The 13,337-nt window shown below is 46.3% G+C and overlaps 1 protein-coding gene and 1 pseudogene across 1 annotated transcript in view; one reads left to right on the top strand and one right to left on the bottom strand.

Moving 5' to 3' along the window:
- LOC129708394 (caskin-2-like) overlaps window positions 1-13,337 on the bottom strand; it is a 264,337-nt gene that overhangs the window by 151,159 nt on the left and 99,841 nt on the right. The gene's annotated exons all lie outside the window — the stretch shown is intronic.
- On the top strand, window positions 9,873-9,982 carry LOC129708506 (U2 spliceosomal RNA; annotated as a pseudogene).

Raw genomic sequence — 13,337 nt, 5'->3', positions numbered from 1 at the left:
GTTGTCGTTTGCCCATGGCTTTTGAAATTTGAATTTGCTGTCTAACTTTTCCAAATATTGAAGATGCTCAGTGATACTCAAGATGAAGATGCTCAAATGATACCGGATGTTTCCACACTGCCACCTGCTAGCAATTACACGTTAGGCATTATTACAGCAGTCACAAAATAAGGAAGAACCAATGGCCCAAAGGACAATTGCAAAACATTTACACGCACTCTTTTTCTTCTTACTACGTTACCCACAAAACAAATAAAGATTCAAAGCACGCGTTGCCAAGATAAATATTGTCCAACAACATGTGAACCAAAACGAGCTTCTGCAGTTCCTTCCTAAACATGATGTACAAACGTTAGAAACAGAAGCAGAAGTAGACGATTCAGCCCCTCCATGTTTGCTCTGCTATTCAATGTCAAATGTGATCTTTTATATTAGTGTCACCTACCTACATTAATCCCATAATCACTCAATTCTCTCAAAGCCCAAAAATCCAACTATTAACACTCAGCAACCGAACCTGGTGTGTAGAGAAGTCCAAAGATTCACCACCTTTCAGGGCAGGAAGATGGGCGTTGAAAACATTTCATTTTGCCTCGGCCTCGAATAGCTGGTCCTCAGGTCTAGACCCTCACCCAACAGAAACATCAACTCTACATCTACCTTTTCAAGTTCTAAATTTGAAGCAATCACCTATACTCTCGAGTTAGAAGAATAAAATATCAGACATTTTAATCTTTACTCATGCGACTAACCCATGAATCAATCTGAAGTCTATAATTATCCAAACCATTCCGACCTATCAATCTGTGCTCTCCTGTGCTGTTAAAGTGCGGTACAGTAGCGCAGTGGCAGAGTTGCTGCCTTACAGTTCCAGTAGACCCGGGTTCAATCCTGACTATGGGTGCTTGTCTGTTCGTTCTCCCCGTGGCTGTGTGGGTTTTCTCCGAGATCTTCGGTTTCCTCCTACATTTCAAAGATGTACAGGCTTGTTGGTTAATCGGCTTGGTATAGGGATAAATTGTCTCTACTGTGTGTAGGATAGTGTTAATGTGTGTGGATCACTGGTCGGTATGGACATGGTGGGCCGAAGGGCACATTTCAGATCTTAAATGGTGTATTCTACAAATTTATAATTTATTGAACTGTTTTTTATGTTACCTATGTATACTGACCTGTTATGCTGCTGCAAGTAAGAATTTTATTGTTCTGTTTTTGGCACACATGAGAATTACACACACTGGATGATCAGCCATGATCATATTGAATGGCGATGCAGGCTCGAAGGGCCGAATGGCCTACACCTGCACCTATTTTCTATGTTGACACTCCAAATTCAGTAATGATTTGTGTCTGCATTAATCACCCATTTGTGACGTTGACTCATATCCTTTGATTTTTATCCCTCGTTTTGTTCCTCTCTGGGACAGGAGGACATGCCCATCCTGACCTGCCACGCACATCTTCTTGCTCTACATCTTCTGTCTATGTTTTCACTCTGTCCCCATTCACTCATTGACAAGATCACCTTCCTTGCACCTTCCCTCATGGTCACACAGTCAGAGATATTCCCTCTCTCCCACCCACTTGCAGTTAACAAGCTTCTTTTTTCTCGTTCTCAATTCTGTCAAAAAGGGTCTCCGACAGGGAATGTTGATTTTGTTCCTCTTCTCGTATTGATTTCCTAATTAGCCACGTGTAGCTGGGGGCGACTGTACCAGACACACTGTCCCTGCAGAGTTGGAGCACAAAATGCCCACTCATTGCAACACCAAGGCTGCCTCCTCCTCCCACCTCTTGACACTCATGATCTATTATAACAGGTTGCCGTCATCAGAACTAGGTCTGCTTTCACAGGCTTTTGCTGAGGTTACGTGCTGGCGGTTTAGACATTGTTTGCTGCATGCAAACAAAGCTTTTATCAGCTACCCTTACCTCCCTCTTGTCTGAGCTCCACTTTCGCAAACCCAGTCTCGTATACAGCTTTCACATCTGTGCCCAATCCCAAAAATCCAACCAATGAAAGAGAGAACTTGCATAACGCAACTCCCTCTGGCACACTCAGGACCTCCCAAGAAGCCGCACACCCAAAGCACTCTGGTGCAGAGTGCAGGAATCAAGGCACACAAGCCCTGCAAACAACAATGAAATATATCTGTGTTTAAGAAGGAACTGCAGATGCTGGAAAATCGAAGGTACACAAAAATGCTGGAAAAACTCAGCGGGTGCAACAGCATCTATGGAGGGAAGGAAATAGGCAACGTTTCGGCCCGAAACGTTGCCCATTTCCTTCACTCCATAGATGCTGCTTCACCCGCTGAGTTTCTCCAGCATTTTTGTGTACCTATTGCAACCAAGTTTCATTATTCACAATAGGGCCAAAAGCGACAATCAATGCAATTCCCATCCATTGATTGCCTTGAGTTGCTGGTGATGAGCCACTGCCTAGAACTGCTGCTCCCACTCTCCATGTCACAATGGTTGGGGTATATCCATACTGTTTGAAGGATCGCATTTGGCCCAGAGGCTACGCTGACTCTGTAGTCAGCGTAGCCTCTGCAGCCTGTCCGGTAGGCGGCGCAGCTCTGGCCAGCAGCGGCCTCTGCAGCCTGTCCGCGTTTTTATTATTTTTTGTCTGTGTTTTTATGTAGTTTTTGTTATTTTATGTTGGGGTGTGTGTGTGGGGGGGGGGGGGGGGGGGTGGATATGGGGGGGGGGGGGAACTTTTTGAATCTCTCCCTGCACTGGAGACCCGACCTTTTCTCGTCGGGTCTCAGGTGTCGTTGGGGCCGCAACGAGGAGCGGCCTCCAACAGGAAGAAGCCGGGGACTCAGGTGTCGACTCACCGTTGCCGTCGCGGAGCTGGCCGAGTCCGGAGCGGGTGGAGCGGTGGAGGAGCGCAGCTGCTGCTGCTGTCGTTGCTGCTGCTGCTGCTGCTGCTGCTGCTGCTACCAGAGAGTCGGAGGCTCCAACGACGGGTCTGTGGACGACGGCACCGGGAGCCCACGGCTCCCTGGAGGGAGACCGCTTCTCAGGGCTCCTGCAACGGCGACTTCTCCCGCCCGAGTTGCGGGGTTGAAGAGCTCCTGGAGCGGGGCCTGACACCACTGCCCCGCGCGGCTGGAATGGCCGCGGACTCTGCGAGCGCACACCGGGGGCTCTAACACCAAGACCCGGTGTGCGACCTCGCACCACCCGGCGTGGCTTTAATGGCCGCGGGACAATCGCCATCGCCAGCCGGGGGCTATGACTTTGACTCTGACATCGGGGGGGGGAGAGTGCAGTGGAGAGATAAGTTTATTTGGCCTTCCATCACAGCTATGTGATGGATGTTTATGTTAAATGTAATTATTGTTGTGTCTGGGGTCTATTTGTATGTAATGTATGGCTGCAGAAACGGCATTTCGTTTGGACCTCCAGGGGTCCAAATGACAATTAAATTGACTCTGACTCTGATGTCCACACTTCCAACCTTAGAATGGTCACATGGTGGTGCAGCGGTAGTGTTGCTGCCTTACAGCGCCAGAGACCTGGGTTCAATCTTGATTACGGGTGCACTGACTTTGTACGTTTTCCCTGTGACCTGCGTGGGTTTTCTCCGGGATCTCCAGTATCCTCCCAAATGCCAAAGACGTACGGGTTTGTAGGTTAACTGGCTTGGGATAATTGTAAATTGTCCCTAGCATTATTGCATGGGGATCACTGGTTGCTGTTTCAGCGCTGTATCTCTGAACTAAACTATAGTAGAGGACACAGCTGAAGATCGCAGCCCAAGGAACTGCGCTGGAGAAACTCCTGCAGGGATGTTGAAGGCATCAGCACCGCAGGAGCCTCAGATTCTCCTGAGAGCAAACGCTCAGCCTCAACCTCACACTTTAGCAAGTCTGAAATTGAAGATACAGCAGACATGGGCTGAAGACTCAGGGATCATTAGTCAAGTGAAAGAATACAGAACTTGAATCAAACAATTGAGCTGTATGTTGTTGGTTTCCAGCAGCCAGTCAGTGCAGTGTATGGTTCTTGAATCTCTTAATGGTGGGGGTTCTGTGGATTAATCATTTAATCCAGCCAAATGGATGTGATTGTGCCTTTCTGCTTTCCACTATTAATCATTCAAGCTATCAGAATTAAGGCGAGGACTGCCGAATCAACAGCTTTCACACCACAACTGGTTAGACTGCAAAACAACCTAAATCCATTCGCCAATATATGGGAGGAAGATGACATAGGAAAAACCACAGGACTATAACACCATGCAACTTGGCCCACCCACCATGCAAGAACAAGACAAGGAATGTGAAGCAAATGGAAGTTTTCCTCCCATTGGGCCTTGGATACCGAAACCCACCACAGAGCTCCGGCCCCGACAGAGAATTACTCCATCGGGTTCAGATATACCCGCTGCTCATTCTGTACACGAGTGATATGAACTAATTGACGAGGAATTCCTCAGCCCAGTTCTTGATGCTTTTAGGACAAGAATGCGCTTTATGGCCTCTCTTACCCCACCGATGTCCCTCCTCTTAATATTGGCAACAGGAAGAGCGTTTCACAATATGGTCATCACGACAGACCAAGTTCTCACAGAGCCACTCCATACAATTCCTCAGAAAAAGGCTTTCAGAAAAACCAGGCAGATAATCAGTTCAACAATGAACCAAAATCAATAGTTCAAGTTTGGTAGTAGATACATGGGGCTACAGAACATAAACTTGCCCACCTTCATAAACCCCCCCCCCCCCCCCCCCCCCCTCCCTCCCCAGGTACTTCAGAGAACTATTGCTCGACAAAATTTGAAAGACACATGAATGGGAATGATACTTGCTCAGATGCTGGCCTTTAAGTGGCAATGCAAAAGAAACAGCAAAGCGAGGGGAGTGGACAGCTTTGAGTCTGGACAACTGAGTATTTTTAACACTAAGTGGGAGCATATATTCAGATAAAGCAATGCAGACCATAGACTGTACAGTATCTCTGGAACATTAAGCAACTGAAATAAAATTGGGAAGAACCCAGGGAAGACGGGAGAGATTGCCCTGGGTGCTGGTGGAGAAAGGAGGTAAGGAGGTGCAGAGAGATTGTGGATCAAATGCAGGCAAAAGTAACTAGCTTACATGGGGCATCTTGGTCAGCATGGACGAGTTGGGCCAAAGAATCAGTTTCCTACTGTACGACTAGGTGAGACATATTGAGGGAGATCACCTGATAAAATGAGGTCAGTAACCTTCTGAGAATGACAGGAGGTTGAGTGGGTGGAGTACGTTGGGTTCTGCATCCAAGAGGAGAAGGTCAGTTTGCCAAACCACAACAGCACCGCTCTTTCAAGCAGGTTTAACATCAATGATGCGAGAAGAGGAGGTTACAGTGAGAAAGTGCAGTGGAAAAACTGGGTTCAATCCTGACCCTGGGTGCTTCAGCATGGAGTTTGCATGTCCCTGTGACCTTATGGGTTTCCTCTGGATGCTATGATATCCTCCCACATTCCAAAGACATGCATTGGGTGGTTAATTGGCTACTGTAAATCATCACTGGTGTAGGTAAGTGACAAAAGAATCAAAGGTGAGCTGATGGGTACAATTAGTTTATTGTCATTTGTACCGAGGCACAGAGAAAAGCTTTTTGTAGCATGCTATCCAGTCAGTGGAAAGACAATACATGATTACAATCATGATGTATAGATAGAGGATAATGGGGATAACGTTTAGTGCAAGATTTAGTCCAGTCCTATTGAAGATAATCCGAGGCTCTCCAATGAGGTAGATGGTAGTTCAGGACTACCATCTAGGAGACAATCTGGAGATATGCATTTTCACACTTCTGCACCTCTTGCCTGATGGGAGACCCCAGGTTACAAGGTTCTCAATCTCCGTCTCATCATTATCTGATATTTGGCCCCACTATGGTGGTGTCGTCTGCAAATTTGTAGCGAGAGTTGGATTTGTACTTGCCTGCACCGTTGTGCATGTATAAGGAGTAAAAAAAGGTGACTGAGAACGCATCCTTGTGGAGAACCATTGTTGAGGATTATCCAAGTAGATAATTTGTCCCCTTTCCTCACGGTTTGTAGTCTGTTGGTCAAAAAGGTGAAGAGCCAGTTGCAGAGGCGAGTGCTAACTCCACGTTCCACAAGTTTGATGATGTGTTTGGATGGGATAATGATATTAAAAGCCACGCTGTAGTCTATGAATAGAAGTATGACGCAGGTGTCTCTCTTATCCAGGTGTTCCAGAGATGAGTCAGGGAGATACTATCTGCTGTGGATCAAGGTTGCTTGGTAGACTGGATTTGATGCGTCCCATAACTACCCTGTGAATGAGAGAGCAAGTTGCAATAATGGGTGAATGTGAGTGATGAGACCACTCCCTTGGAGCCAGCATGAAACCGGTGGGCACAATGAACTTCGTGTGCGCTCCAATAAGTAGTGAAAGGTTAGAAATGTCCAAAGGAGCATTAGAGTTCAGCAGTTGAATAAGTTTGTGATCTTTGATGCCTATAGGGAAGGAGACGGCACTTCCATTGAAGCAATTGTTGCAACAAATAGTGAAAGGATTAGATGGATTTAAGGACTTGGACAACTTTGAGAGATGTTGATGTTGGAGTGACAGCATCAAATTCTGCACGTGGCGACTCAGTGTTAAGGTGGATCTGAGAAGGCTCCAACTAGTATCTGTAAGTGGAAGGTTACACTGGGAGGTGTCACCCACAGCCTCTGATAGTTGTGTATGCAATTATGAGAGGCACAGATAGGGCAGAGATTCAGAAACTCCCCCCCCCCCCCCCCCCCCCCCCACCCCCGGTCCGACCCCAAGGCTAGAAATGTCAAAGTAAAGAATATGTAACGTTAAAGTGAGGGAGGCAAAGAGGCACATGTGATAGCAGCATTTAAAAAGGCTTTCAGAAAAGCATATGCTTAGATATGCGGGGAATGGAAGGATATGGATCAAGTGCAGGCAGATGAGTTAACTAAACTCTTCGCATCACAATCGGCACAGCCATTGTGGTCCAGAAGGGCCTATTCCTGCGCTGTAGTTTTCTATGTTTTATGTTTGAAGTCAGGTGGCATCTTTGAAAAGGGAAATGGAATTAACATTTCAGGACAATGACCCGTGAACAGAATACAGTGGAGTTAGAAATAATTAAGTTGTAGAGAAATGTGGAGAAGAAGAAGCAGCATAAGAGAACGCATGTGCTGGGGTAGGGGACAGGACAGAATCTAAGATGCAAGAGGTGCTGGTGCTGGTGCTGAGTGAGGGGGGGTGGGTGATATAAAGGCAGTTGAGTAACAAAGGGCAGGTCAGCAGTGGATGTAAAGAGAAGGAGATTAATTACATTTAAAATGTAACAGGAGAAAATGACTGATTATTGGAAATGTGAATTACAAAACTAGAATAAAGACAAATATTGACAGAAATAGTCATCAGGTCAATTGGCATCTATGGAAGGAGAAAGTAATGGGCCTGTCCCACTTACACAACTTTTTCGGCGACTTCTGGCACCCGTCATAGGTTGTTCCAGGTCGGAGAAAATTTTTCAACATACTCAAAATCCAGCGGCGACCAGAAAGACGCTACGACTCTTTGTGCGACTGAGGAGACTACTCACGACCATACAGGCGACGTCCTGGCGACATGTCGCGGGGTGAAGCCTGTATGGTTGTGTGCAGTCGCCCAAAGAGTCGTAACTTGTTCTGGTCTCCGCTGGATTTTTAACATATTGAACATTTTCGGTGTCCTGTAACGACCTATGACGGGTGCCGGCAGTCGCCGAAAAAGTTGCGTAAGTGGGACCGGCCCACAAATATTTCAGGTCGAAGACCTCTCAGTAAAACTAGGAAGGAGAGTAGCTTGTTTCTCCTCCCACAGATGCGGCCTGACCGCGCAAGTATTTCTAGTATTTTGATTTTACTTCGGAGTCACGTGAGTGACTACATAAAGAGCCCGCCAGTACGCTTGCGTGTCATTATCGCTACACGCATTGCAACGAGTCATTGGGGGAGGAAGGACGTTCCTCCCAAACGGCAGGGTTTGGAGACCTGCAACAGTAGGTAAGAGAGCTTTGTTTATTTTTTGCTTACCTTTGTTTACAGGAGGCTGTGGAAAGCTGGCGGGGGAGAGCCGCTCTATAGGAGCAGGCAGCCAGAAACAGCCGGTGGCACGACGGTCTCCCTTGGCGGGAGCCGGTGCGACTTCAGCTCCAGTAAAGGTACGGGTCGCCGACGGCCGGTGGAGCACTCGGGAGCCGTTGGTCTGACGACTCGGAAAACAGCCCAGGGACCTACAGGGTAAGGAGCGCTGCATGGGTCCGTGGGGCTGAGAGACTGGAGGTAGCGGCGAGCGGTCGGTGCCCGTGGGCACCGGGTACGCGTTGGAGCTGCTGGGCCTGCGTCGCGAGCGGCCAGTTCCCCGAGAGGACTGCACCGCGTTGGAGCACTGCAGGCCCAAGCGAGGAAGGAGCGGCCCAGTGGGGAGCACTGCACCGCGTTACAACTACCTTACCTGCGGTTGCGAGCGGCCAGCTCCCCGAGAGGACTGAACCACGTTGGAGCACCGCAGGCTAACGGTAGTACGGGCGGCTCAGTGCCGTGAGCACTGCGACGCGTTGACACTGCGGGACCTGCACCTGCGAGAACATACCGCGTTTGCAGCGATGCAGGTCCAAAAAAAGAAGAGCAAATCCTCGAGTGGGTAAGTCCCATAGCAGCACCTTATACAGGGCTGTATCTCACTTCTACTATTATAGGGAAGTGCTGGAGGAAAAGACAGACTTAGGGAGAAGGACGCAGCATCTTTTCTTAGGGCTATAATCATGCTTCTCTCCCTCCAGTAGACTCTTTTGCAAGAAGAGTGCTGGGGTCTAGTCTAGGGCAAACCCTGGACAGGTAAACAGATGTAAGAGCTGTAATAATGAGGTAATGCTTTTTCTAAGTCACAAAGTACATAGAGTGCATTATTGGTCTTTTCCTGATAAAAATACAGGAATACTTATGTTGTGACTGAAGGATTTAGCAGTCCAAAAAATTTACTGACAAATTCCATTCCCATCTGGGAAGTCACATGGGATGTCTGTCTATGTTTCAAGGGGAAACAACAGTACAGCTGTGAGTAAAGCTAACTGGGAAAGATCTACAAACCAGGTTAGAAGCCAGCATAGACCATATGTTTTCTATCTACTGCAGGGGCAAACATTAGCTGACACCATAGCGGTCACTTGCCACTGGGGATTGTAAATCCCTGAATGTACTAAACTAATCAATTTATGCATCTGGTTACATCCAACCGGGATTGACACGGGCCTGTGTAAACCCGAAACCTCCTAGCAATATCTTTATTTGGAGGTGACCGATCTAGAAGGTCAAGGAGTTGGACAATGAAGCCAAATTGGAGCTCATCTAAACGTCCAAACATCATCCTCAAAGGTATCGCCCCTATATCTGAAGATGTGTACACCCACAACACACGGCCTCGGGGATCCAGATGAAAACAGTAAAACCAGAAGGAAGCAAGGAGGTTGGTGCGAGAAGACATCGAATAAATAATTTTTTGACTCGTATCTTAAACAGTATCCGGGGATACACAATAGAATTTTACAACACATAATCTTCTAGTCCAGCTGATATATCGAGAGAGGAATTTGGAGGAGAACACCAAATGGATATTGGGCTATAGTATTTGCTGATGTTTCTACACGATATGGAACACCAGATGCCGATCTACTCGTATCCAGACATAATCACCAATTACCAAATATGTCATATGGGATACAGACACTGGACATCAGCAACGGATGGGTTTTAGCTGCATTGTAAGGGAAGAATTATTATCTACGCATTCCCTTCCTAACAAAATAGGATATGGCGCTTGACGCATCAAACATAGATCAGATCTCGGCTTTTTGGCCAAGATCAAGCATAATATCTGGGTTTTTATCAGTTTAAATATCTGATATGTCCCTTATCTAGGGACCATATATTAAAAAATAAATAAATAAAATAATACGATATATTCGTTAAGAACGGAAACCTTTTCTATTGTTAAGTATATTCGTTTTAAGAACGAAAATGGCAAGCATTGATTCAAAGGATGCTTACTATTTTCAGTACCCATAACAGGTGACCACGGACGCTATTTTACCTAATTGGATGGCTCAGCTCTAGCAGTATAGAGCACTACCTAATGTGTTTACATTAGCCCCTAGGTTATTTACAAAATATAACAACCAGCCACACAATGGTAATGGCTTCGTTGGATGACATACTAATTGTGCGGGAACTTAGGACGGGCTGAACAAACGGTATCAGCCACTTAACAATTATTGGAAACTAGGATTCATTATCCATCCAATTAAATCAAAATTAAAGCCTTCAAACTAAACGGATTATTTGGGGTTCACCAATAACTCAGTTCCTCATGTCAGTAACTTTGCCAACAGAGGTTACAACCTTAATAAAGGCATACAGCAAAATCATTGACATGAGGATAAACCATCCATCAGACTGGTAGCAAGAATTTTGGCAACAGGTGGTACTGGGAATATGGGTTCCAGCCACATAATTCAGACCCTTACATTATAAAGATTTACAGAGGGCCAAAATATGAGCTCTTAAAATTAATGGTGATCATTTCGATAGAATGATGAAGCCATACAGAAGCCATATTGGAACTAAATGGTGGAAAGATAATATTGGGCATTGCTCCAATCCTATCATTGTCAGCAACCAGTCTATGGTCCTACATATGCATGCTATGCACTAGGATGGTGTGTTACCAATTCCATCTCCAGCTGTGGAGGAAGATGGAATACACAGGAAACATCATTATTACTAACACTGGGCTAACATAGTATTGACCAAAGTTGGTGTAAACACTAACTGGGTTAAAATCTCACTCCATCAGGCTGCAGTAACGTCGGCAGCATTTAAATTGGAGGTTCCTATGGATAAAATCCTCAGGACTGCAGGATGGCCATCGGAAAGAACATTCTAAAGATTATACAAACCAGTAATGGAAACTGGAATTTTTCAGAAACATTGTTAAGTTTCTATACCATAATTTACCCCAAAAAACAGGGGCTATCAATTATTATTAACTTTATGGTTATTTGTATATATCATATTGATGTTTAATATGTTATCACTATTCTCCCCAAAACCAAGGCAGACGTGATGATGGACTCGTTCCACGGCTTGAATCACAGAGCTTTGAAATCTTCATGTAGTCACTCACGTGACTCCGAAGTAAAATAGTAAGATTAAACGAGAACTTACCAGTTCGAAGTTTGATCTGTATTTTATGAGGAGTAACGTTGAGGGAATACATGCCCTCCGTTCCCACCCTTGATCATAAACACGACTGGTATCTTTTCTCTAATCTTACTATGCTTAAGTCATTACAGGTATCTGTGATTCACTCCGCTGCTTTGAAGAATGACACGCAAGCGTACTGGTGGGCTCTTCATGTATTCCCTCAACGTTACTCCTCATGAAATACAGATCAAACTTCGAACTGGTAAGTTCTCGTTTAATCTTACTATTTTACTTCGGGCACTCCTGCAGCTAGCCTGAAAGAAAGGAACGTTAGGTAAGTACTTACCTTAATCGGTCTTTTCCTTGTGTTTTTTGCTCCAGGGGGAGCAAAGCAGCAGAGGGAAGCGGCCCCCGTTCGACTCCAGCGAAGGAGCCGACAGTGGAGGGGGGAGAGGCGGCAACGGGACCGCACACGCTGCGGTCCACAGACACGGGGGCTGCGCTGATGCCCGGTCCGCTAAACAGCTGTTTGACTAACAGCAGCGGACCGGAGGGAAATTTAAAAACCGGCCGGCACCCCTGCAGACTCCCGACAAGGAGACTCGCCGCCCGAGAACCGCTGAAATGCCGCCCGAAAACGGCAGGCAGCCTCTAACAACAAGGTAAGACCAAACCTCAGGCTGGAGACAGACACGGAAGATGGGATCAGCACTTCATACAAAAAACAAGAATGTCTGTTTCCCCAAGCCAGAGGAGGTCATGGAGCTAAAAACTCCAGAAAAACTGCCAAGGGAGCTAACACTCCCACTCCAGTGCTATTGCACTGGCCATCTCCCTTGTCGAGGGATTGATGGGACCAGAGCTGGGCTGGTCAAAGAAGAGGGGTCACTGGCTGAACGACATCGGGAGTATGCCTGAGGTACAGGATCAGGAACAGCTGCTGGGTGTGGCCGCTATGTGGCTTCACCACTAGCGAGATAAATTTCAGTCTCGACTGACAGACCAGCTTACTACCTGTTCTTTTCAAAGAACCTCTCCAAGACAGGTAGTCATGAGGTGTTGGATTCATCACGCCTCCCCTAAATTGCATTACTCAAAGTGCCCACCATTATTGGGGGATACATTGAGCATCGCTCTCAAAAAACCCCAATATTTTAAAATGAATTTGATATGCCTGATGTCGGCTATCATTCACATGCTCTTCCAGAGGTCAGGGTAGTATGGCAAAACACCTGACCCTACTGTTCGCAGTGACCCGCAACTTCTCAGGAAGTTATAAAACCTGCCTTCAACCAAAATTCACAAGATTGTGAGAACGCCGACACAACAACTTAGCCAGACAGAAGGATCCGTGATCAAGCCAAGTTTTAAAAAGGTACACAAAAAAGCTGGAGAAAACTCAGCGGGTGCAGCAGCATCTATGGAGCGAAGGATATAGGCAACGTTTCGGGCCGAAAACCCTTCTTCAAACAAAGTTTTTCAAAAAACTGGATGACGTGTCAAAAATATCGGGGTAAGGCGGCAGTGTCTGGAATGAGCACCACACGTAAACCAGTCAGCAGTACCTCTAATGCATCCACCAGCTGGGTATACCTTATGGTACTGGTGAAAGCTCGGGGCCTGCATGCCAATCCTGTAAGCCTTTCAGGCCAGGGCCCAGAGCAGGCCCCAGGGAAAACGCGCCACCCCCACCACATCATACGACGTGTAAGACTCGTTGGACCAGGAGGAAACAGAAGAATACCCACAACCATGGAGGTAGGTGGGTCTGGTTCCTGCCAGCATATAGAGAACAAGGGTGCTCTACTAACAGGGGGCGAATACACTTGTTTAAAGAAGCATGGGGTAATGTCACGAGTAACTAGTGGATATAAAATTCAACTCAACAACATTAGTGGATATAAAATTCAGTTATATCAGAGATATTATTGCCAGTTCAACATTGGCCCAAAAAAGATGGTGGAAGTCGCATCATCATTGACTTAACATCATTAAATAAGTTTGTTGAGTATATACATTTCAAGATGGAGACGTTTGTTACTGTCAGACAACTGATCTCCAAAGGATAATTTATAGCAAGCATTGATATTAAAGATGC

The sequence above is a fragment of the Leucoraja erinacea genome, chromosome 23, assembly GCF_028641065.1.
Source record: "Leucoraja erinacea ecotype New England chromosome 23, Leri_hhj_1, whole genome shotgun sequence".
Lineage (NCBI taxonomy): Eukaryota > Metazoa > Chordata > Chondrichthyes > Rajiformes > Rajidae > Leucoraja > Leucoraja erinaceus.
This window is presented reverse-complemented; position numbering and strand designations above follow the sequence as displayed.